The sequence below is a fragment of the Mastomys coucha genome, chromosome X (genome assembly GCF_008632895.1).
Source record: "Mastomys coucha isolate ucsf_1 chromosome X, UCSF_Mcou_1, whole genome shotgun sequence".
NCBI lineage: Eukaryota > Metazoa > Chordata > Mammalia > Rodentia > Muridae > Mastomys > Mastomys coucha.
The window spans coordinates 45598474-45625561 of NC_045030.1; the positions used below are offsets into that span (position 1 = coordinate 45598474).

Below are 27088 nucleotides of genomic sequence, written 5' to 3' on the forward strand. Positions count from 1 at the left end.
CTACCACTGTGGGGCCAGACCTGCCTTATAGTCATCTATCTTCATGTCATTGAGGCTAAGATCCTCATTTTGGTTAAAGGTGCACTTTTACTGCTCTACCTTCATCTCCAGATCATCTTTAGAAGTATACATATTCTGCAGGTAACTGTTTCTTTCTGTACCATTCATGATAAAGTGGGGTTTCATCTTCTGCTTGATGATCTGATCTAACTTCTGGCTAAACTCCTGCAGTCTCCCTAACTGGTCAGGATTCATGCTGTTTCCAACTGTGAATAGGTTCTTGGTTATCAATTCTCAGGTGTCTTTCAGTAGTCCTTCTAGAGTGGTAAACTTACCCCCCAAGAACAGCCATTCTCAGATCAAAACCCAGCTCTGAGATTTCCATGCTATAGGTCTCAGACTTGAGAAGGTCATATCTGAGGACTCTGTGATGTGCAGGATGATCCTGGTACTCAAGAGTTCTACTGCTTCTCTGTACTTCACCTCATTTATCCAATGCTCACAATTCTTGCAGTTGGTGGTCATGATAACCTCTTTAAAGAGAATAATTTGGACAAGCTTCCTGTTGGTCTGAGCTGGGCCATTGCACTCAGTACAGTTTGTGTTAAACTGGAGGGCTTTGTGTCTAAGGTCTTCCTCTTCCTACTTCTCTTCTTGTGCTTCTACTTGGAGTCTCAGTATCTCAGCTTGCTGTGGGGTCCGGTTATATGTCATCACCAAAGCAACATTTTTGTGGGGAACATGTGGGTCTTCTACAAAGCTGTGTCCAAAGGGAATATCAATGATCACAGTGCAAAGGGAAGCTATTTGATTTAGGTCCCTCAGTTTAATCAATGAACTCATCAATTATTTCAGCTATGAAACCTTCCATTGTCTATCATGTGGGTTGTTCCTGTTCCAGGCCAGAGATTTTGTGGCTAATCAGTCATTCAATAGTAGTCGGAGTGCCCTTGTGGCTGAAAGGGTGTCAGCTAGGGTGTCCTTGTGGTGATGATTTTGTCTTCACCACTTCTCCATTCATGCCCTCTTGGCCTCTAACAGTCAAGGTATAGTACACTTCCTGGTCCCAGATTCTGCCTGCTGTCTGGACCCCAGTGTTGTTCCAGCCATAGTCCTCACAAGAAAAGGAGTTCATGATTATTTCTCTAAGATGACACAACTTCTAATCACCAATTTGTGTATAGCATTTATTTAGTACAGAAACATATTTCAATTAAATGATGTAAAAATAAGATTTAATGGGGCATTATTGACAAGAGGGTCTTCTGATATGGATACGGAACACTCTTGTCTAGCCTCCTGACATGGGCATAGGCACACACACTTACAAACACTAAAGTCTATACACCTATTTAGACTCATACACATGGATAAATAAATCTTTAAAGTAACATGTAAATCTAACATTTTTGAGGCACAGTAGTGATAATTTCAGAATGGTACATACTAAACTGACATGAAATCAGTCTGAGTCCCAGTACTTAATTGGATAGAAAATTTTATTGACAATTTTGAGTGGGGCCAGAAAAGAAAGCTCTGGGATCTGGATTCCTACCATTTGGAAGAACTATAACAATTTGCGGGGGGTGGGGGGAGGGTTGCATTATAAATGTAGGGATTGGGGTCTTTTGAGCATCATGAAATTAAATTTTCAGCTCCAAGATTGCTTTTTATTATCAAAGAACCTCCCGTCTTTGAAATTAGCCCACTACAAGAACATGATGCCACACCCCTGCAAGGGGCACTAGTGGGAGTTAATAGTCATTTAGTTGGGGGTGGAGATGTCATTTCCTTCATTAGTGCATCCATGATAAGTTGTCCATCCATGTCCCAGTAAATAACCTCCCACCTGTGCCCACAGAAGCAGTGCTAATTAAATGCAGTAGGTCAAATACACAAGAAAGATCATCAAAGTAGGAGGAAAACTTGTAGGGAATAAAAAGTATATCAGTGAAAGAAATATAAGTGAAGAGGATGGGGATGAAAACAATTAAATTTCTTTATATGCACATATGAAACTGGAGGAGACAGAAATCAATCATTAGATGTTTAAAAAAATAAAAATATCAGCCTATTCCCTTGTTGTCACCTCTGACCATCACATATTTTAACTCTTCTGTTGAATCAAAGTAGAGTTCCCTCTCCCTCTCTTTCTGTAAGTCTATTTCAAATCTTTTTAGCAAGCAAAAAACAAAACCAAGCTTAATTTTTAAAATCATAGAAGAAACTACACCTATATTTTACATGATTTTTGACTAAACATTACAATAAATTGACTAGAAATTGCAGATAAAAATCATTATGTTAAACAGACTGGGAGTAGCAGAGAAAATTCCCATTTTCAGCAGAGAATACTCTCCTCCAATCTTAAGTTTCTCTGCGCTGAATCTCTGAAGTATAAAAGGCTATCTTTTCTCAATGAGCTTCTTAAAGGAATGAATGAGTACTAGTCAAGTGCAAATCAAACAAGCAGGCAATCAAAGGAAGAAAAAATCCATTGCTTGAAATCCAAAGCTATTTCATAGTTTCCGATTTTTTTTAAACTGGCTTATGAGTGATGATAATTATTCCTTCGTGAACAAATCCAAGGATTGAGCAATACTGCTAAGATTCACAAATGGGAAATTGCTCACAGCAATCATTATTTCATCACGATTAACCAAAAACTAATGGGTTTGGGTTTTTAAATAGCACTCCTGTTTTTCTGTTGCAATTTCCTACTTAATTATAAAAAAATCACTGTGGAAGCCTACCTGTTAGTTATGGTTTCAATCGGCTCGACATTCTTACCCACATGCATGTACTAAGAACCCTGAACTTCTTACGAAGCATCCTTTCAGCAGCTGCTAACAGGATTTTCCAAAAGACCTCTCCAGACCCTGCCACTGATGTACTTTGCATAAATTTTACATTGCTTAAACCTTCCAGATACTAAAAGAAAATAAAAACTCTATTTCCATTTAATTAAATGTTTCTAAATACTGCATTAGGAATGCATTATGTATTCTATCTTTCTCTGGTACAATGTGCAATAAGGTAACAATATTAAAAGGAGGGGATTAGCATGTGGGAATGAATTTCCTCACTGAGTGATGTTAAATAAATCAATCTTTAGAATCTATTTTCATTTAATAATGCAAGAACAGGTTATTATGGGCAAAAGGAGATAAATGACAATCACAATCACACCTCTAGCCTACACTCAGTGATGAAATTTTCAAAATTTGTTAATGGGTATTGTAAATAATTTCTATCCCTATCTATGCAGCAGTTGGTGGAAACATTAATGTCTGATTTCTCCAGAAAGATTTATTATGAATGACTCATTAGTACAAAATAGCAGCCAAAGCAATCAGGATTCAATGAGAAAAATTGCTGATTATTGTCAAATGTGAAATTTAAAGTGTTTTGTCACTTATGAGAAAATTTCAGCATGGGTAAAAGTTCTTCAGTTCTGATATTAATTGCATATATTTTAAGTTAAAAGGTTTATTTATAGACTAATAAATCTATAACTCTAAGGTTGAGAAATGAGTAAACCCTGACTTTCAAGCCTTCCCCTAAATTATCATATACACTTGTGTGTGTGTGTGTGTGTGTATAATGTGTACATATGTGTGTATTTGTGTGTATTTTACTGTGTATATATCATATATGCATGTTATATTTATATTGTTATATTGAGTTCAGGATAAGCTATAAACTACCGCTGGCTAAATGCTTGCCAGGAAGAAAATGATCAGGCCCTGGGTTTAGCTGGAGTGAGTGACACTGAACAGATCATTCAGGCTCTCTAGACTTCTGGTTCTTCAGTTCACTCTCTGCAATGCAATGCAGAGCCCTTAAGGACCCTTCCAAGGCGAATGTTTATCACAACTTTTTACCCTGTGTATTGATTATGTAATAGTCACTATCTAATGCCTAATATTCCATCAAGATTAGATTAGTTTTGATTGTATGACTTATCTTGCATGTAAACAGCTTTCCATTTCTGTAATAAGTAACCAAGCTAAATCACTGATAAAATGAAAACAATGATTTTCACTTCTAGTTTCAGAGCTATAATCCATCACTGATTGGCCCAGTTGTATGGCAGCATATTACAGTAAGCAGCACATGGTAGAATTAAATTGTTCACTTTAGGATCAAAAAGTGAAGATAGGAAGGCACCAGTATCGCACACATGCTTGGAGCAGGGGTCATATCTCCCAGTGACTAGAAGGCCCTATAATGGATGTTACTTTACAATGTTGCTGCTGCCTCTCAACAGTGTCAAGCAAGGGAATAATACCTTAACATACAAATTATAGCTTTCTCTTCCTTGTCAAAAGGGCACATGTTCATTTTATAATACACAGTGCGTTCATTCGACAGAGTCACCAAAATCTTAACTGTTCCAACAGTGCTCAAAACTCCATATCCAAAATCACCTCTGAGACACAACTCAGTCATAAATACCAGTAAAAATCAGGGATAAAAAGTCACATACATGCCAAATAAGGTGGCATGGGGAAAACTGTCTAATTTCTAAAAGACTAGGGAAGCAACATGGGCACAGGACAAAGAAAGACTATAAAAATCATCAGGGTGAATATAATGTGCTCTCCTCTTGGATAATTTGACAACACTGCTCAGAACTATTCTTTTCAGGCATTCCACATCCCTGTAGCTCTGCCTCTTTACAGTTTCCTTTGCGGTTTCAGGTTCACTGTCACAGTTCCATGCACTACCATGTCAGTTGCTGTTTGCAAAGATACTGTCTCTAGAAGTCACTGCCTGCTCTCACAAACTTTGCTTGGTAAACCCAGTAAACCTTGTCTTTCTTGTATTCCACATGTCTTCAAAACTATTAACAGTGATTTTAAGAACTGGGTGATTAAGGATCTCTAGCCAATGGTAGGCCATATGTCATGGGACTAGGTTCCTGGAAAATTAACAGACAATAAAGCCACCCCTTACCAACGGCTCCCAAATTTTTGTTATGAAAAACTGAATAGTGAAATGGAATCCACAGACTATGGAAGGTTGCATTTCAGAAGGAGGTCTGATTAATCAGTTAAAAATAGGATCTTAAAATAAAGAAGGCAGAGCCCCTGTATAGCAGGAATGGATGCCCTGAAATGGGATACCACAAATCTGTTTCTCTAGAGGATTTTTATAGGACTCATTTCAAAAACTGAGGTGAAGAACAGTGATGAATTAGCTAATTTCACCAAGTAGCACATCTACAAGGTTCTCAGGTGCCTCTTAGCTTTGATCATATACTTATGAGTAGTTTCTGGGCAGGGTACAAAGAGAAGAGAACAGTGACAAGATTAAGGACACTTTCAGATTCCAACCACAGACAATGATCAAAAAGTGCTCACTTTTAGAGTTCCTGACCTTAAAACTTTGCAACCAGTTGCTATTTCCTGTGTTCCTCAACAGTTTCAAGTAGGCAGTCTCCATGTATCCTTCTAGTATGAGCTGTTCCTGGGCCTTTGTGAACCATACCTGCAGGTGCCTCTAAACCCCTGTCCAGCAACACATCTCCCTCCAGTGTAAATACACAGGGCAATATAAAACACTCCAAAAGACTCTGACTTATGAAAATAACAATTTCTAAGATGCCTTCAAGGATTGTTTCCATTTGTCACAGTGCAAAGCCCCAAAGCTTGATTCGTTATTCTTTTTTTTTTCTTTTTGAGATAGATGGAAATACATAGGGAAGTATAGTGTCAAAATTGCCACGTAACCCAGACTGGCTTAGAATGTAGAAACCTCCTTCTTCCATATACATCACCATGCCCAGCTTACCTTTTACTATGGGAGAAATTTTCCTTCTTCTTAGCAATTGTCCCTTGTCTACCCCATCATTCTCATTTCCTTTTTAGTCAAACTGTAAAAGGCTATTTGTTCTGTTCTTCTACACTCCTGCTGTGTTGGGCTGAAATTTTCTGCACCAGGTATACTTGTTTGCCAATTTGAAGCTCAGTCTTATGGAAAGTCTTAAGGCCTGGACACATTGTTTGCAAATTGTCTCTTTTTTTCTTTGGTGTAAAAATCTATGGTCTCAAGACTAATTTCCATTGTTGTGCTCTTTTCCACTTGAGTCCTTATTACTAGCCTCACTGTATCCATTTTTCTCACAGTTCTGAATTTCAGAGACCTTACTGCACTTGCTTGTTAAACTGTCTTAATAATATTCTAGGCTTTTTCCGTTCTGGTCCTCTAACTCCTATAAGCCAGCTATAAAGCTAGCTTTGCATCATGTAATGTACACACCACTATGGCCACTCCATTCTCACTATCATATATGTCAACGTTCGAGTATTGCTGCAAATACCAGAGATGAATCAACTTTAAAAGGTAAAAGCCTTGTTTTAGCTCATCAGTTTGGACATTTCAGCCATGCTAAATCAACTCCATATTTTTTGGTGCCTATGGTGAAGCAGAAGACAATGCAGAAACCAGTGATGGAACACAAATACTAACCTCATGGCTGAGATACAAAGAAGGGGAAAGATATTTATTTATCCATACCTCATAAATTTCTCATGCTGACAGCTATTGTAAGACATTTCACTATTTCCCACCCCACCTCTTAAGATTTTCATTACAATCTAACATGTCCAAACCTGGAACTATCCCTTTACCATTCTGATATTTGAAGACACTGTAGAATCAAACTCCAGCATCTTGAAAATGCCACACCAAATGCTCTAGTTTTTAAAACTCAGAAACTAGCCTTTAAAAGGCAGTGAATTGATTTTATCAGTTTTAAATATGATTGGTTTTATAGCCCTTAGAAATAGTCACATTTGAACTTTTCACTATAAGACAAAACTAAACCCATGTGTATGGAAAGCTAGAAAAAGATAAACTCCTTTGAAGATTACTATTTTTGAAAGTTATCTCTAGAGTTAATGCAATCTACCTCACCCACAAATCTACTTTAGGTTAGGCTCCTGAATTTGCTATCCCTTCGGCTGGTGGCTAGAACTGACTGATGGGTTTGGTGATTCCCGCAGGGGGGAGCTTGTATGAAAGGAATTACTAGCTTTGAAAACATAGCTATTAACCTTGAGCATCTTTAATCGCCCACCAATTAAGCATAAGCACCCTTAAGCTCCCAGTGATTAACCTTTATTACCCCATGTTGCTCCCACAGGCTCTCCTACTTACATAAAGACAAACAGCAGAATGACAAACTCTAATACTGTTAACCTTTTCATAGTGCTATTTTGATTACACTGATGTAAAAAGAAATACTTTATTGACTTTGGAAATATTGTGATTGTCACAGTGGAAAAAATATCCAAAGTTTTTAAAAGTATTTAAATAAAAATCTCTGGGCAAAACTAGATTTGGGAAAATCAGTCTCCTGACTAAGTATTAGAAAGCAATATATTAAGAATGAGAAGATATGGATGTTATATTCAATTCAGCATGGATAGAACAACCAAAAGGTCATCAAAATTCTCAGATCCTTAATCATCTCAGCTAAAATTCAGGGAGTTGTTTTTGCCTTGTTTTATTTATTCTTTCTTTGTTATCTCTTCCCTGCACTTTGTTCATTGGTTTCATAGACTGGCTCCCATTATGTAGCTCTTGCTTGACCCTTATCCAGAGTTCTCTTTTTGTGGGCTCTTAATCTCATTGATTAATAATTTTTTAAATGGACTCAGATAGAAGACCAAAGACCATTTTTTTAGAGTTTGTGAGAAAAGCAACAGGGAAGACAAGCTGTAAACCTTGCCAACTTCTGGGAGGAGGTTAGATGAATACAAGGAAGAGGGAGAGTCTTGCCTTCAGAGTTAGGGTTCAAGAAAATAGGTTTGTTCAACAGTGGAGTTTGGCCAACAGATGCGTAAAGCTGGGGTTGATTGAGACAGAGTGATAATGCCCAGTGTCAGGGCAAGCATAGTTAGGATTTTGGCATATATCCAAAAAAGAATTGGAGAAAGGGAAAAGTTAACGCTTTTGAATTAGGACTCATAAAAATGGGCAGACTTAGCAGCAAAGATCACTAAGCAAGTGTCTTGAGGGAATGGCTTCTTGGGAGTTGTAAGTATATTATTTCAGTAAGGAGATAAGTATTCCTTCCATAACCTTAGCATGTCTTATGGTGAATTAGAAATTATGAGGGCTGTTCTCCTGGCCAAGCAACAAACAAACACCTTAGAATTGGCTCTGTTTTAAAAATGCATTTCTTTTATTTACATTCCAAATGATGGTCCTCCCTCTTTGCTCTCCTCCCAGAGCTCTTCACCCCATCTCTTTTCCCCTTGTCTCTGAGAGGTTACTTGCTCACCCACCTCCACTTCACCTCACCCTGGGTCATTCACCTTCCCTGGGGCATGAATTCTTTATAGGAATAGGCTCATCCTCTCCCACTGAGGCCAGACAAAACAGTCCTCTGCTACATAAGTGCCAGAGTCCAAGGACCAGCCTATGTATGCTTTTGGTTTGGTAGCTTAAGAGGCTAGTTGGTCTTCCTATAACATTGCTACCCCCTTCAGCTCTTTCAATCCTTCACATCACTCTTCCATAGGGATCCCCGATTTCAGTCTTATTGTCTATAAGTGTCTGCACCTCTCTGCATTACCTCTTAAGGGAAGAGACAATAATATAGAAAGTTTGAGGCAACTCAGAATGACATGTCTATATTCAGGGCTAGAAATAGGATTCAGAATCCATTCTTTTCATCATGAGGAAGTAGTTTTCTCTTGCCTGGCTTAGATATGTCCACCTATACATACAGTATCATAAATACTAAGAAGGGATAGTTGTGATGTTTTTTCTAAGGTTACTGGAGAAAATAGGTGGGTTCCAAAGCTGATTATGAGTGCGATGTTCATCCTCAGTGGCTTCTACAGCTGCCAGTACCTGCCTAGCTACTTAACAGGTTGATCTGAAATTCACCCAGACTAGCACTAAGCTCATAATCATCCATCTTCAGACTTCTGAGTACGGATGATAGAGCCATGTGCCATCATGCCCAGCAATTGACAGCAATTGTGGTAGATAATCACTAATATTCATTCTAGATGTATTCTCCTGTGATTGTAATCTGTTTTTTTCTACAATGAACTAATAGGAGGTAATTCGAACAAGCCATTTTATTTAAGAATAGAATTTAAGGATAGGTATGCCTGATTACTCTCCTGATGACATTTGAACATTAAATATTTACCATCGTATAAACTGGGAAATAAATCCCACAAAACTAAAGCACACACAGGCTGACAACATAGTAATACAGATTGTTAGTATTTTAGAAGCACTTTCAGAATTTCTAATGTACATTACCCTTTCAAATATTTTGGTTTACATATCTAGAACTTTTGAAGTAATTTCTCTGTAGTTACTTGGCAATTTGGGAAGTGCTGTTACATGGTAAGGATTGATGACAGGAAAGAATGTTATGAGCTTAAAATTAAGATGTCTTATGACTTTGATAAAGGCAAATACAGTGTGAATATAAATCTTGACCTATTAATTCTTGCTTTTCAATAATAGGGGAGATGCATTTCATATTAAGGAACAGTGTTTTACTAATCACCATAATGATAAGAGTAACAGATTTTCAAGTTATTGAAGGCTATAGGAAAAACCATTGAAAAGCCAGTTAGGAACAAAAGGATAAGTCTGAAGTAGAGCTTGAAGCTCTTAACAATATAAAAGGAATGTTAAATTACTCTGAAAAGGTATCACTTTCTATAATTACTCTGGAGAGAAAAGTGTTAAAAGTATGTACGGAGAAGAAAAAGCAGAGAGGCCAAAAACCAAGCTGTCTGAAATATCCCAGTAATGCTAGAAGAAAAAAATTATAAAACACATAATTTAAAGGCAGTTTTATTCTCCAAATCAGACACTTTTCATGGCTCATATTCTTTCCGAAATCTTTACTTCAAGAACTTCATCAGAATCCAATCAGCATTTTTTCTCAAAAGTACAAATTTTATCTTAAAATTAACAGACTATCTCCAGGAAATGATATAAACTGTATTTAAATCATAACTCTAATAATGTGTTAATATTCAGCATATATAAAGAACCATTACTATTCAGGAACACAAACAATTAAAATAACTAAATAGACATTTCTTCTGAGAAATGTCTAAAAAGTGTAAAAATGTTGGTGAGAAACTGGGAAAGTTGAAACACTGTGAATTGTTGGTGGAATTATACAATGGTACAACAACTTTTATAGAAAACAATACAGAGCTGCTAAAAATCATTAATAATAACAGTACTATAGAATCGAAAAGTTCCACTCCTGGATTGATTGAAATGATAGACTTGAAGATTTATTTGTATACTTCTATCCACAGCAGTATTGTTAACCATAGTTAATGGGGAAAATGCAGTTATCTGTGGGTAAATTGACAAACAAAATACATTGTACATACATTGTACATACATTGAATGGAATATTAAAGCAGCTGGATATCTGTGAGTTCAAGGCCAGCCTTGCATACAGAGAAAATTCCAGGAACTCTAGGGATACACGAGGAAGCTGTTTCTTACAAAAACAAAATGAAGGGCATCTTGTCTTGAGGAATGTTATAGTAGTAGAATATAAGTCAGATACCCAAAAGCAAATAATATAAGATTGCATGTAAATGAAGTTGGCAAAATTCTGAGTCAATGTGTAAAGGAATAGGAGAAAGAGAAAAAGAGAAGTATTATTTTATATTTAAAATGTGAAATATTTCTGGAAGTTTATTTCACAGTAATGTGAACATATATAACAATACAGAATTCTATACTTAAGTATTGTTATAGCAGTTTTAATCACATGAAAACCACACTTCAAAATCTTGAACCCCAAAGTCATCAGATATTAACTTGGTAGAATAATTTTATGAAATTTTTGAATCACCTTCTTTGTTCAGTACTTCTTTGATTGCTTTACATCAACTAAACAGGCCAAAGTTTTTGTAATGACTTAATATCCATGTAACCTGACATATACTGAATTTGTCTAAATGAGAAAATGTTGTTTTGTTAAGTAATTAAAATTTATTAATACAGCAAAGGTTATAATCAGTAATAAATGATGAGATTAGTCTAAATGTTTCATTAAAAATAACTGCTCCCATGGTCTCCTAAGATTAGGGAGATATGTTTAGAAATTATTTTGCCTTTGGCAAAGTAAACACTAGATAATCAAGCAAAAAATTTAATCCAGAGTGAGAAGATGAGTTTAAATATTAATCATGTAGAACTAAAACTCCAAAAGAAGTTCACAATTTTAAAATATCAGCTCTTAATCTTATTTACCTCATCTTTCTACCATTGCCACTTCAAAAGTTAAATTCATTAGAGTAAAAAAATTTATCCATTCATGTGCTACTGGGACAGGAAGAGTTCAGAGGCTCACCATAGTGGGATTTTTATCTAATGTAGAGGTTTAGGTGGAGAATTATTGATAATATTTCATTCTATTATCATTTCAAATAAAAGATTTTTACAAAATATACTGACTAGAATTATTTTCCTTAGAAGCATTACTGCCCTTGCTCTTTCTTTCACACCAATACACAATATTAATCCTAATAAATTTCTGAAATTTGCTCATAATTATAAAGTACTTCTATTAAGCTAACACAGAAAAGCACACAGGCAGACATGTTTCCCAATACACACATATAGGAAGCAATTGTTAGTCAAATATACTTCAATGGTATTTCTCATGAATTACTTTTTGGAGGTCTATCTTTTTTTTTATAAATTCCATTTTAGGACAAATTGAAATGAACACTCATGGAACGGCACTAAATGTGTTAAAAATTTATTTTCTGTAAAAATTAAAGATAAAAGTAAACTAATTATAGAGTTGAAACATCAAATGGCCTAGATATTAGCTCTAGTTACTCTGGTAACTAGGCATGTAGCCTTAAGTTATTTAGTTATTCTCTGGGGTCTAACTTATCACTATTATATAAAAGGACTTTGTAATTTATTTTTTAATTAGCATACAAAGTGTTTCATTACATTTTGAGATCCACTTTCATCTTACCCATTTGTCTTTCTTTGTTGACTTTTTGTGTACTATATTATCCCCTCCCCCAGTCTGTCTCTGCTTTTCTGTCTTTGTGTGTCTTTCTATGTCTCTCAGTCTCTCTTTTGCTCTAATTTATAATCTATATGGACTTTGGAATAAGGAGCAGTTTAGGGGGGAGTGGTAGTTAAGAAAATGAATAGTTAAGGTGCTTCTATAGAAGACATAAAGGCTGACCAGCTTCTATTATTGAATACTAGATCAACCACTGTATTCATATGAATACAAAGACTTTCCCTTTGGTCTGTTTGCAGACATTGGCTAAGCTCAATAGGAACTCTCAGTGCAGGATCATTCTGACAAAAGAAATTTTTGTGATGACAGGTGTTATTAGTCAACATTCCTAAAACCCTATCAAATACTTCTTGAAAAATTTTGATAACCTAACTCTTTTTCTATGCAGTCTCTTTCATTCCAAATTTGTCCCACACAAAACCAAAATAATATAAATGCTCATTCTATTTATTCCACTTAAAATTCTGTCAAAATGTACTCCAAATTCTTTCTGAAATTGTATTTCTGGTAGAGCCAACACATATTTGAAAAGAGAGAAGGGGGACCAGCCAGGAGGAACAGGCCACAGACACTGAAGAGCAGCTGGGACAAGGACCTTCCTGCCTCCATCTACACCTAGGAGGTGTGCCTGTTTCACAGCCCTTCTGTGAAAATTTCCCTCCAGGAGGAGCTGGTCTCCAAGAGTGCTCTGACCCCAGACTTAGGACAATCATCATTTTCTCTCCAGTGATTTACTAAGGCTGGACCAGCCAGGAGGCACAGGCCACAGAAGTAGCAGAGCAGGTAAAATAGGGTACTTCTTGCATCCATCTGTATCCAGAAGGGAAGGCTGATTCACAGCCCTCTGAGCACTGGTCTTACCAGGAAAGAGCAGATTTCGTAAAAGTGCTGACACAGGCTTACAAACCTACAGGAGGAACAAGCTTCAGCCAGAGACAGCAAGAACATCTAACAACAGAGATTATCAGATGGCAAAAGGCAAACATGAGAATCTTACCAACAGAAACCAAGACTATTTGGCACCATCAGAACCCAGTACTCCCACCACAGAAAGTCCTAGATACCCCAATACACTGGAAAAGCAAGATTTGGATCTAAAATAATATCTCATGATGGTGTTAGAGGAATTTAAGAATGACAATAATAATTCCCTTAAACAAATACAGGAGAACACAGGTAAACAAGTACAAGCCCTTAAAGAGAAAACACAAAAATCCCTTAAAGAATTATAGGAGAATACAACCAATCAAGTGAAGGAATTAAACAAAACCAACCAGGATCTAAAAATGGAAGTAGAAACAATTAAGAAATCACAAAAAGAGACAACTCTGGAGATAGAAAACCTAGGAAAGAGACCAGGAGTCATAGCTGCAAGCATCACCAACAGAACCCAAGAGATAGAAGAGAGAATCTCAGGGGCAGAAGATACCATAGAAAACATTGACACAACAGTCAAAGAAAACACAAAATGCAAAAATATCCTAAACCAAAACATCCAGGAAATCCAGGACACAATGAGAAGACCAAACCTAAGGATAATAGGTATAGAAGAGAGTGAAGACTTCCAAATTAAAGGGCCAGTAAATATATTCAACAAAATTACAGAAGAAAACTTCACTAATCTAAATTAAAGAGATGCCCATGAACATACAAGAAGCCTACAGAACTCCAAATAGTTTGGACTAGAAAAGAAATTCTTCCCACCATATAATAATCAAAACACCAAATGCACAAATGAAAGGAAGAATATTAAAAACAATGAGGGGAAATGGTCTTTTCCAATTTTATGATTTTGCAGTTTTACTGCCTAAAACTATCTAGTGATTTTAGTGAATGAAAGAATCTCAATAAAGTAACAAATTCGGCATGTGGAACAACATCATGTCTTGAAAATAGATTTTTATTAGATTTTTTTTGTTCTAATAAATTGGCTTACAGAAAGACTCTAAAGGCCAAACCTTATGTGTCAGTTGATAGCCATCTAGATTCACTTCATTTCTTAGCTTTTATGAACAGTGTAGTAATGGACATGAATATGTGAATTTCTGTGTAATACCATATAAAACCCTTTGACTACATTTCTAGGAGTGGTATACTTGGGTCATACATTCATTTTGTTTCCAGTTTTGAGGGACTTTAATACTTATTTCCAAAATGTCTACACTAGTTTACATTGTGACCAATAACTAAAAGATTTTCCTTTTCCATGTCAGCCTTTCATCCATTGTCTTCCTGATTATAAGTATTCTGATTGGGATGTGATATAATTTTTGCAGTTTTTACCTGAATATACCTGATGAGCTTTACTACATCTCATACATTTACTATATTTCAAATGTTTATGTGGAAGAAGCCAAAGAAATCTTCAGGTGTTGTGCTTTTGATACTTTCCACCATTTCCTTTTTGAGGCAGACTACCTTATTAAGCTATACTAATTCACAAAATAATCTAATGTAGCCAACCACTGATCCCCCATAATCCTACTGTTTCTGACCACTTAGCATTAGGTTTACAAGCATGCCTTACCATACCTGCAGCTCTTTTTCCTCTCCAGAGTCCCAGTGATCAAATCATGTCCTTATGCTTGCCAGGCAAACATTTCACTGACAGCTTTCTCCAGCCCAAATATTCCTTTTAAAATAGTTGTTCAGTTTCATTGTGATTTCATTTAAAAACATGATTTTTTTAAATTTACAAGTATTTCTGAATTCATCAAAACTCTGTTATGATTTCTATTTTTCATTACATTTTTCTAAAAAAACACATTTTATATTATTCATATCCATTCAAAATCATTGAAAGTTATTTACTTTCTGTATGCACTTAAGAAAAATGTGTTATTCATGTTGGGTACAGAAGTAGACAGGATTTTGGGGAAGGTTGGGTTCTATGTTTGATGGTTTTTATTCTTTAACTCTATGTTCTTTTAAGTTTGGTTTATTCTATCCATTTTTAAAGGTGGGTGAATGAGGTCCAAACTATCACCATTAATCTTTCTGTTTTGTGCTTCAGTTACTTCCAATTTTGCTTCATGCTATTGTTACATACACATAATGAATGGTGGAAAGTATCTAATATGGCATCCTTTGTCTTCTCATTCCTATAATTTCATTTTTAACTAAAATATAATTACATCATTGCCCCATCCCTTTTATCCATACAACTACTCCCATATGTCTACTTACTCCCTCTCCAAATCATGGACTTCTTTTCTTTTCTTTTACATATATTTGTATATATGTACATATGTATATATACAAACTATTGAAATCATCTATCCTGTTTGTATGTATATGGCTTCAGGGCTGAGCATTTGATATTCTATTACCTATTAGAGGGCTCATCCCCGAAGAAAATTAATTCTCCAACTCTCAGCAGCCTTTTTTCCTGTAGATCTTTGTCTAACTATGGGGTCCTGTGAGATTTGCACCTTCCTGTTATCATGTCTATTGGTGTTATTCTTATTCAAGTCTCATTTAGTAGCCAAATGTGTCATAGGTGTAGTTTACCTATTTTTTTTTTACCTATTATTTCTAAGAGAGACTATCTCCCAGCAGTTTTCCTAATCCTCTGGTTCTCACAGTCAAAAATTTTGTCTGAGTTTATCAATGGATGAAACAATAAGATAATTAAGATTCAGTTTAATAGCATACAGAAATTTAATAGTAGTAGTTTCTACCCTGGGTTCTATGATCTATTTAGTTCTAGGCTCTTGCCAAATAAGTGTTTAACCTTGTGGAGTAGGAATTCAATCCGATCAGAAGGTGTTTCATTACTCCTGTGTTGTTTATGGCACTATTGCACCAATAGGCATGTCTTGGCAGTCTAGTCATTATTCTAGCCCAAAGAGTTCATATCTGGTTATAACGAATGATTAGTTTTCTCCTCTGATAGTATGCATAGTGCCTTCCAGCACTATGAAAGTTAGCTAGTAGGTATGAATCTTCCAGATCACTACAAGTTAAATTTTTCATGTTCTATGACTCAAATGTCTTTAGCCACAGAGTCTTGCCATCAAAATTTGGAGGAGGAGGGTAACCAAGAGTAGTGGCAATAGCCTCTAGTGTTTGGCAATCTATAGGATATCCCTAGGCAACAACTGGAGAAGAAGGAACTCATATCTGGCACTAAGCTAATTATCTATTAGCTTTTTGTGTGTACTACTGGGGCATTGTCGCCCTAATATTGAGTAACTCAATTTTAACCTTTTGTGTGTGTATGTGTTGTATTTATGTCTGTGTGTTTGTATATTATTATAGACAAACATTCATAATGCTATTTGAACTAAACTCTTAATTCTCTGCCTACATAGGAAGAATAGTGGGAAGAGTGCATTAACGAGAATGTATTTCAGTCATATGAGACAGTATGGACTTAATTTTTACAACAGAAATAATCAACGGCTTCATTCCAGATTTTCTGGAGTAAAAAAAGTGGATTCAGCAATAATTTTTGTGTGCTACATAGATATCAGTTTTTACCTATACCATTTGTAAATATGGATAAATGAGAATGCACATTTCAGCAACAAAGATCTCTATCTAATCAAAATATTTTTCTTATCACATATCTAGAATAATTTTACTTAATCTAATAAATACATTATCCAACTATGTGAAGAACAAACAGAATTTACTTTTAAGTATTTTTCAATTGATTTTTCCATACTGGGAAATACGAAATGTTGTCCAGTTTATGATTAACTTAAATAGCAAACCCATTATTTTTCAATGGGTTTTTGTGTGAAAGATCAGGAAAGAGAATAGTAGCAAGTTAAGAGAGTTATTGATTTAATTGATATCACAATCACCTTATCAAGAAATGTATTTGAGTTGTCCTTATAAAAAGCCACTCTTTGAATAACTCTTCATTTTCTCTTTAAACAAGAAACAATTCAAGAAAGGGCTCAAGGAGACTGAAAGAAAAATGTGTGTTGACAGATGGGTTAGCCTTCCAGTGCTTGCCTGCCAGGTAAAATGAGACCACTGGCATGGCAATCCGTTTCTCCCACAGCTGTGAGGTAGCTGGAGGCACATTTCAGTACTTGTTAGTGTAGGTCCAGTCCATTTGGAAACTGTCACAGGAAATAACAATTTGACATTTAATAATTCATTTGTTGCTAAAGCCAATATTTGCGAATGGTATGTGAGACATCCTACATTTAATAGCAAGAACTTGAGCTATAGTTGGCAAGGTCATAACACCTTACTGGTTTCTGAGGCTTAGAATTTAGATGTATGGAAAAAGATAGCTCTTTATGTGTACATGAAACTCATGAAAATGTTTGTTGTTTTACTTATTCACAAGGAATAAGTATTTGTTTGATATTAATAATGTGTAAGAACAAACACAGATTTTATAATTAGTTCTATCCAGCAGGATATACATATTTTAAAAGACATTAACTTTACTAGGAAGGCAGATAGTTGGAAAAAAGGTGCAGCAAAGCATTAAATACATTACCTAACAATTTTCAACACAAACCTGTGACATTTACATTGCCTCCAATTTTACAAGAAAAAGGTAATTTCATAAAAATGTTAATTCAGTTGTAAAATAATAATGAGTGAATTAATGCAATCAATAATTCAATCAAGCAGATTTTAAAAGCAGGTCTATCCAACTCTAAAATCTATGATATATACATTTTAGTAGGCATTACTGATTCCTAAACATTGTAGAATCACATAATTCCAGAGTAATTTCCCTGGGAAATTTCCAATGGTTAAAAAAGAAGAAAGGGTTCAAGTAAGGAAGTAAAATAGCACTTGAAAGCCTAAATGAGTGATGAATATCTGCTCTTGTAATGTATATTTTTTATTTTTGCTTTATGACAGTGCAAAAGTGTGATGCATTAAAGAACGATATGTCCTCTAGTCAAAGTTCTCCAAAATTTTGATTCATTGATCATTAACCTGAAACTGTTTCTAAGCATTGTTAGCTTATAGAGGATTGAGTTTCCTTAGAAACATTCTTGGTTAAATACAGTTCAACACACTTCACTGTTGATTTTTCCCAAGCTTTTAATATATTAATATGCACTACAAACTTTTAAGAGATGTTATGGAAACACAAATCTCCTAAATGTATATTTTCACAAGAAACTGCTTTACCAAATTTGGCTCATAGAACACGAGATTGAAATTTTCTTTTCTGTACTGTTTCACTGGATGGCATGTACTACAAAGAAAAGCAAAAGTCTGTTTGCTAAGAAAAGAAGGGGGAAACAGTAAGAGTCTGAAAAGTAAAGGAGATATCTCCATAGATGGCAACAAGCTGCCTGAAATGCTACTCTCCAACAGCTGGCTTGCAATATTGCCTACTGCTGACTCACCTTGAAGAAACAACATGAAAAGCAACACTTAAGGCCCCAAAACATTAAATAGTATTTTCCTAACCTAACAAGTGATGACACATTGCAAACTGGATAATGATTGCTGGGCCAACAGAACCAGGCAAGAGAGGGAGAGAACCCGGTCCAGCTGAGCCTCTCTCTCGTGGCTGAGCGGGATGGTGAGTGTTGCAGCTCGGATCTCCTGCCTCCAAAGAATAATCACCCCAAGCCCGGAGTCTGTCCACGCAGGAACTCATTTTATTGTATCAATCTTTTCTTTATAAAGGGCTGAGAGAGGAGGCAGAGTTTTCTGCTGAGGTGAAATGACATAGGGGGAGGGGAAAGTTGAAGAAGGTTATGGGGAGACTAATGGAACCAACAGTTAGTCTACTCTACTTCAGCAGGAGCTAGGCAAAGGCAGGCTTAAGCAGGTTGTGCTGAGTCACTCCAGTACAGAAATGACTGAGACAGTTTACAGAACTCGAGCCAGGCTCAGGTTTGTCCTCAAGGCCCAAACTAGGGCCAAATAGGGCCCAACAAATGAGCATGTTCCTTCTATCACTATTTCTATAAGAAACTTTTCATAAAATTTCAAGATATGACACCTGATTTTCATCACCCAATCAAATGAGTCAAGGCAAAAATCAAACAGTAACATTATGTAAAGGTGTCTTAAATGAAAGTGATAGCTCCAGTTCCTTCACCACTCTCAGTTTTGTCTGTACTTTTATATTAGCTGGTTGTTTATGTCTGTCTTCTTGCCCTTTATGTATAGTCTCTCTCCCTTCCCTAATAAATCATTACACACCTAAAATTCTTCCAATGAAAATATACTATTTCAGTCAAATCCTTTTTTTCTAGATTCTCATTTAGAGTGCAAACATATCTATGAAAATGTAATATGAAATATTTTACCACAGGTTATTTACATTGTGTTTTTATCCTCTTGTAAAAATATAGACACCACAATGTAAGGATAGGATAATAGGTTTCTGCTGGAGAACATCAACAAAAAAACCCTCAGTGCTTCTCAAGTTGGCTCTGTGTAACAAGTCAACAAAAGACTTGAAAACAAACATAGGACATTTGTGCAAATAATGAGATGTCCATGTGATTTTTTTTGTCCTGGAGTCTCTCTATGTGGTGTATTACATTTGGTAATTTAAGTAAAATGCTCCATCTTACAGTTTTGCGATAAAGTAGACATAAGCTTAGTGGATGACCTTGATATCTTCTCAAATTTAGTTTGTAAGTATTTTATTGAGAAATTCTGTTTTGGGGTGTTTATTTGTTTGTTTGTTTGTTTTTGCAGTTGTAGAGTCTTTTATTGGTTTACATATCAGTGGAATACTAGTTTCAGCAAAACAAATAGGAAATGTTATTTAATTTTTTTTATTTCCTAGAATAATTTTAGAAATATAAGTGATAGTATTCTTTTGAACGTCTGTTCAATCAATTCTATATTGATTCCATGTAACCTCAGGCTCTTTAAGACTTTAATTATTCCTGAATTTATGGAGCTATTTGAATTCTTTGTTTTAACGTGATTTAGCCTTGGTAGGCAATATATATCTAGAATTTTGTCCATTACTTTCAGATTTTCAAATTTGTTAAAATATAACAAGTACGTCTGTATTTATTGGATTTTTTTCAGTTTGCAGTAATGTCTCCCCTTTCAACTCCATTTTTATTCACTTGAATCTTGTGTGACATTTGGTTAATTTGCCCAAAGATTTGTGTATAATGTGAATGTTTCCAAAGAACTAACTATTTCATTAGTTTCATTTTTCTTTGTATTTAATTAATTTCAACTGGGGTTTTGATTATCCCTTTCCGAGTACTTTACTGTGAAATAATGTTGTTTGTTTGTTTGTTTTCTTAAATATTGTCAGATATACCATTAAGCTATTAATTAGTGACTCAATCTAGCCTCACTTCATTGCAATGTGCTGGATACTCCACAATGAGAGAAGACCTATCTCAACCCCATATACAATGTAGAACTGGCCCAAAGAAACATCTTGCTAAACAGAGAAAAAATTAAAAGCATTTCTATTAAAATTAGGAAGAAGACAAAGATGTGTACTCCTCCTTCCTGTCCAGTGCTAGCTGGAGCAAAAAGAGGAAATTCTATACATAAAAGATCCTAAAGACCCAGAAAAGACCTACAACTGATAAAGCCACTCAGCTTGATAATACAAAATGAACAAAAAACACTGTGTCTTTTGTAGACGTAAATGATCAACATCTCAAGAATAAACAAAAACAAATAAATAATACAATTCACAAGAGCTTCAACAATATCTTAGAATAAATCTAACCAAGGAAGTGTAAAACTCATATGAATATGATAAACTGAAAAAAAATAAACAGAAGAAAATACTTTGTGGAAAGAATGAATATGATAAACTGAAAAAAAATAAACTGAAGAAAATACTTTATGGAAAGAACTCCCATGCTGTATCTTATTATACACATATATACACACACACATAAGGATAATCAAAATAAAAGAGACTATTAATGTGGTAGTGAAAGCACACATCGAAGGAGTTGGGAGGAGGGAACCTGGGAAAGACTGGAAGACTGAAGATATAAAAGGAGGGAAATGACACTATTATATTTTAATCAAAATTAATTAATTCTTGAATATCAAAATTTAAAATTAAATGTCTTCCTCAAATTCTTTTGCCATATCCTCTGAAATCCAAGAACATCTATAGCTTGAGAAGAAAAACCCATAACCTGCCTGAGGAACATGTGTCCTACATCTGCTTTTTGTACCTTCCTTTCAGTACTCAGTCTAATCAGGACCCTTACCACTCTAGTGACATGAGCACTTGGAAAAATTTATAAATTATAATGTTGGTGACAGCTCTCCCATAACTATCATTTGGCCTGCCTCTCTAAAATATACTTGGAGTGAGAATTATGATTCAGGAAACAACTAAGAAATAAAATGTAAAGAATATAAAAAAAATAAGATTTGCATGGAAGAAGAAATGAGAATAAGCTGTAACACTCAGGAAATCTCAAATGAAGACAGAGAACTTTTTCTTTTTAGGATCTGAAACCCAGGGAATTTGTGTATGGTTGTTGTTTCTATAGCATCATCCAGAGTTAGCAGATTGGTTTCTTCTCTTGTGCCAGTTCCAAACAATATATTGTGGCTGTTGACTGCCTAGAGCAGTACTATGTTGAAAAGAATGGTAAAAGGACTTCCAGGTTCCACATAAAATGACTTATAATGATGTAGTGATACCTACCACAGGCTACAAAGATCTTGCTTGATGTCTGGAAGCAGAAACTCCCCAATAGGAAATTCGAAGCTCATACTAATAAAATCAAACATTTGAATGCCACCTGGTCTTAGAGAAATCAATATGATGTATTACTTCAACCACTTGGAAATTCTTTCTCATATAATCATAGCATATGAAACTGTGAATTCAATAATTATATTTCAGCATTGTCTTCTTTTAGAGATAGGCAAGTGTCACCCTGGGGGCTAGAAATTTTCAAATTTTGTTGAGTTCAAGTCATGTTTCATGGCTTAAAAAATAATTAAACATGGGCTCAATTTGAAAAATTATATATGAGGTGATAATGTTAAAACACAACTTGTTCGATTGTCTGAGAACTAAAAGAATCTATGTCTATTGGAGCCAATTTCTGGCTCTACATTAGATAGGGCAACTAATGGCCATGTACTATATTTTTAGGGGAAAAGTTTACTATTGATGTTTCTTACCCTCAGTATGACTTTTCCCATAATTAGTTCTACTAGACAAAATGGAGAAACCTACATCCTTTCCAATGTATTCTTTGTTTGTATGAATCTAAGATTATGTTTAAATATGTTTGGTGAACATCACTTTTATCTCCAACAAATTCTCATGTTTTCCTTTAAGAAATCATTTTGCATTCTGTTGTCATCGCAACAAAATGTGCTAGTAGGTTTTGAAAAAAAAAATGACATTTTCCCTGATGTTTATTATTCATGATGCAGATACCATTTTCTCTATCACCTCCATCAACACTAAGGGGTTCCTCCATTTAAATGTAAATTGAAAATAAAAAGATAAAAGGCTCTGCATTTACTAGCCATGAAAGGCAAAATTCTGTCTTGGCCGTTTTTTTTTTTTTTTTTTTTTTTTTTTTATTCTGTGCTTCTGACTCAAAATCCTCCTAAAAGAGGTTCCTAAAGAATATCTACCATTCCAACAAAATCTTACACTATTCTCAGGCATATTTGCCAAAAGAGGAAGATTGTTCTTATCAGCAATAGTAACAGTTTTTGGTAATACCTATATATATATAAAGTTATACTTTCAAAGAATTTTCACAAACATCTCAACCAGCTACCTCAGCTGTACCTAGATAGGCTCAAATGCAAAGCTTTCATTTTAATCATTAAAAAAAAGTATGCATGATTATCCTACTTTCAACATAATAAGATATCACACTACCTTCAGAAATAGTTTAAAAAGTTGTTTCTTCCTAAATCTCTATGAATTGTGTGAAAGTATGGATGAGAATTGCAATGAATCTGTAGATTGCTTTTGGTAAAATGTCTGTTTTTACTATGTAAATACCACCAATATATGAGCATGGGAGACCTTTCCATCTTCTGATATCTTCTTCAATTTCTGTCTTTAGAGACTTGAGTTACTTGTCATTCATGTCTTTCTCTTGCTCTGTTATAACTAGACCAAGATATTTTATATTATTTGTGGCTATTATAAAGGAGAGTGTTTCCCTAATTTCTTTCTTGGTCCACTTATTTGCATAAAGGAGGTCTACTGATTTCTTCCTCAGCCATTTTGCTGAAGGTGTTTATCAGCTGTAGGAGTTCTTTGGTAGAAGTTTTGCCATCACATAAACTATCATATTATCCAAAAATAGCAATACTTTGACTTCTTCCTTTCCAATTGGCATCCCATTAATCTCCTTCAGTTGTCTATTGCTCTACCTAGAATTCCATGCACTGTACTGAATAGGTAGGGAGAGAGTAGGAGAGTAGGCATCTTTTTCCCTGATTTTAGTGGTATTTTTTAAGCTCATCTTCATTTAATTTAATGTTAGCTACAGGCTTGTTCTTTATTGCCTTTATGTTTAGACATGCACCTTGTATCCCTGATCCTTCCAAGACTTTTAACATGAAGGTGTATTGGATTTTGTCAAAGACTATCAATATCTAATGAAATTATCATGATTCTTTTTTCTTTCAGTGTGTTTATAAGGTAGATTACATTGCTAGATATTCATATATTGTGTCATTCCTGGATGAAACTTACTTGATCATGGTGGATGGCGATGCTCAAAGATAAAGCTGGCGCAGACATTGAGGGCATGGCCAACCAATAACTGGCCCAACATGAGACACATCCTACGAGAGAGAACCAACCCTGATTCTATTATTAATACTCTGCTATACTTGAAGAAAGGAGCCTCCCATAACTGTCTCCTGAGAGGTTTCATCTAGCAACTGATGGAAAGAGATACAGAGACCCACAGCCAAACAGTAGGTGGAGCTTAGAGAGTCTCAATGGAAGAATTGGGGATAGGATTGAGGGAACCAGAGAGGTCAAGGATACCACAAGAAAATCTATAGAACCAACTAATATGGACCCATTGGGACTCACAGAGTCTGAACCACAAACAAAAGAGCATGGAGAGGTCAGAACTAGACCCCCTACACACTTGGAGTGAATGTGCAGCTTGGTGTTCATATGATACCCTAATAATTGGAGTTAAAGTTGTCTTTGACACTGTTGCCTGACTTTGGATACCCTTCCCTAGTTGAACTGCCTTGTTGGGCCTCAGTGGGAGAGGATATGCTCATATGCTCAGTTCTGCTATGACATGCTGTGCTATGGAGGGGTGGTAACCATTTTTCTCAAGAGAATGGGAAGGGGTAATAGGGGGAAGGGGTAATAGGGGGAAGGGGTTTATGAAAGTGTGACTGGGAAGAAAGGAAGAAGATGGGTTGTGATAAGAATGTAAAGTGAATAAATAATTAATGGAGAAAAAATGTTCCTTCATTAAAAGACCTCTGTGTGAGCCCACACAAAATATCTGCTTCCCATGAATCTCATCAATCTACTACTACCTCAGGCTACTGATTCAGCATAGGTTTCCTTATTCCTAGAATATGGTATACAAGGAAGAATCTCACTCCACTGAACATCTCTATGCTATGAAATAATGGAAAAATATATATCAGTGAGCTTTTATTTGTTTAGATAGGTAGATAGATAGGTAGATAGATAGATAGATAGATAGATAGATAGGTAGATAGATAATGTATATAACATGTTTTTTACTTTTCAACATATGTATTTATTTTTATTTTATGTATATGTATGTTTGACTGAATTTATGTATGAACACCATATATATACCTAGTACCCAAGGAAGCAAAAAAAGAAGATGACATCCACTGGAAATGAAATACCATTTTTTATTTAGGCATCTTGTGGGTACTTGGGACTGAACTCACATCCTCCACAAGAGCAGCAAGTTCTCGTTCCATTATGCCATGTAGGCTATATTATATATTCTTTAAATAAGGGAAGAATAATCTTTTTATTTTTCTAAATATTTGAGATCAAATGGGTAGATAAGGCTGAAATTTTCATCTAATATTCAAAATACTTATGAACTTAGTACAATGACAGTGCTGAAAAAACTTTTCACATTTTTCATAATCATAATTTTAATGTATATTCACATAAATGAGATAATTTTACAATTATTCAGAAGGCTATCTGTACCCTATTCTATGAATTCTGGTAATAGCTATATTAAATTCTTGATTGAGTTTCCTGAATTAATAATTAAAATTCTAAAACTAATGATTTTTTTTATTCTTTTTGTTGTTGTTGTTAAGATTCTTGTAGGATCTCAAAGTTTTCATTGAGTATTGATTATTATCCTACAATGGCAAGACACTGCAGCAATAAGATTAGATACTCAAGCAATAAAATCAAACACATTTTAGTTTGAGTCCTTGTTCTGCCACTCAGTAGGCATGTGATTTAGGGAATGAAAATTTAATATGCCTCAGCTTTAATTTCCTCACTAGCAAAATGCACTAGCAAAACATACTAGCAAAAAAGCACATTTACAATAGTGCTTACGTCATATTTATTCTAGGGAACATTAAATAAGATCATTCGTGTTATGTTTTTATGCCAACATCTGGCACATAGTGTTTACTCAGTGTTAGCTAAAATTTATTAATATTTGCCAAAGCTAAACACAGATAGCCCCCTGGAAGGTCATTATTTTAAGCAAGTCTTTGGTCTGAATTGATTAACTGACATTTTCTTCTTTCGTTTTATCAAGAAGGAGGCTGAGAATATATGGCCAGTTTCAGGCCAGATAAATTTGCAATGAATTAGTCTCCCTATACTCATGCATCTAGATATAATCAAATTGGGAAAACATACAAGTCACCTCATTAAACATTATTTAAGTCACATATAATCTTCATATTTAAAATGTTCAATAACAATTATAAATTGAAATGTATTTTTCTTGCATCTAATTGAAAATCTTTGCCTAATACGACAAGCAAACAACAACAAAAACCTTTATTTTTTTTCTCTTTGATGACAAAGGACTATTAACCCACAAGAAAAATTTTAAGACTTCTCACCAGAACCATGATATAATCACATAATAGTGCTAGAAATTTGGTAGTCCAAAGAACATATTTTAAAGGTTAAAAATAAAAGGGAGGCTTGTACAATAACTGTCAGGTCCAATAACTGCCAAAAGGCCTGAAACAATAACTTCCTTCTTTCTAATGAAATCATGATATAAAGTCTGTTATACACATTACTAGCTGTCTTAGCTTATATTCTCCTTATAGAGAACTCTGAGATTAAAAAAAGTATATGTGAAGCAATGGTTCACATGGAAAATGTGCTGCTCATTTTTTTTTTGTCAACTTAACACAAGCTCGGGTCAACTGGGAAAAGGAAATCTCAGATGAGAAAATGCCTTCACCAGATTGGCCTTTCCACAAGTCTATAGAGCACTTCATTCACCATTTATGTGCAAGTACCAACTTTATGTGGTTCCACTCCTGGAAAAGTGGTCTTGGGTTGTATACAAAAGTAAGCTGTTCAAACCATTGAGAGAAAGACAGGAAGTAGCATTCCTCCATGATATCTGCTTACGTTCCTGACTTGAGTTCCTGCCTCAGGTTCCCTCACTTGACTAGGCCCCAGGATATGTATGCAAAACAAATCATTTCAACCACATGTTGCCTTGTTTTATAGACTTTATCATAGCAATTAAAGCAGACTATGAAAGTACATGATTCTATAAAACCCAGGTGAATAATTGTGGGCAAAAGCCAACAAAATATATACTATTGAAGAAGCTACCCAGTAACCAACTGCAGTTCTGTCCTGATGGATCTTTTTACAAATTATATATTTAAAAATATTTTTCTATTAGATATTTTCTTTATTTACATTTCAAATGTTATCCCCTTTCCTGGTTTCTTTTCAGAAAACTCTCTATTCCCTTCTCCCTCCCCCGTTCATCCACCAACCCACACCTGCTTCCCACTACACTGGGGCATTGAGCCTTCACAGGACCAAGGACCTCTCCTCCCATTGATGTCCCACAAGGCCATCCTCTGCTACATATGGAGCTGGAGCCATGAGTCCCA

At 35.2% G+C, this 27088-nt stretch overlaps 1 pseudogene; it reads right to left on the reverse strand.

Annotated features, from left to right (window-relative positions):
• Positions 1-24934, reverse strand: LOC116091319 (annotated as a pseudogene).
• Positions 24935-27088: the final 2154 nt, after the last annotated feature.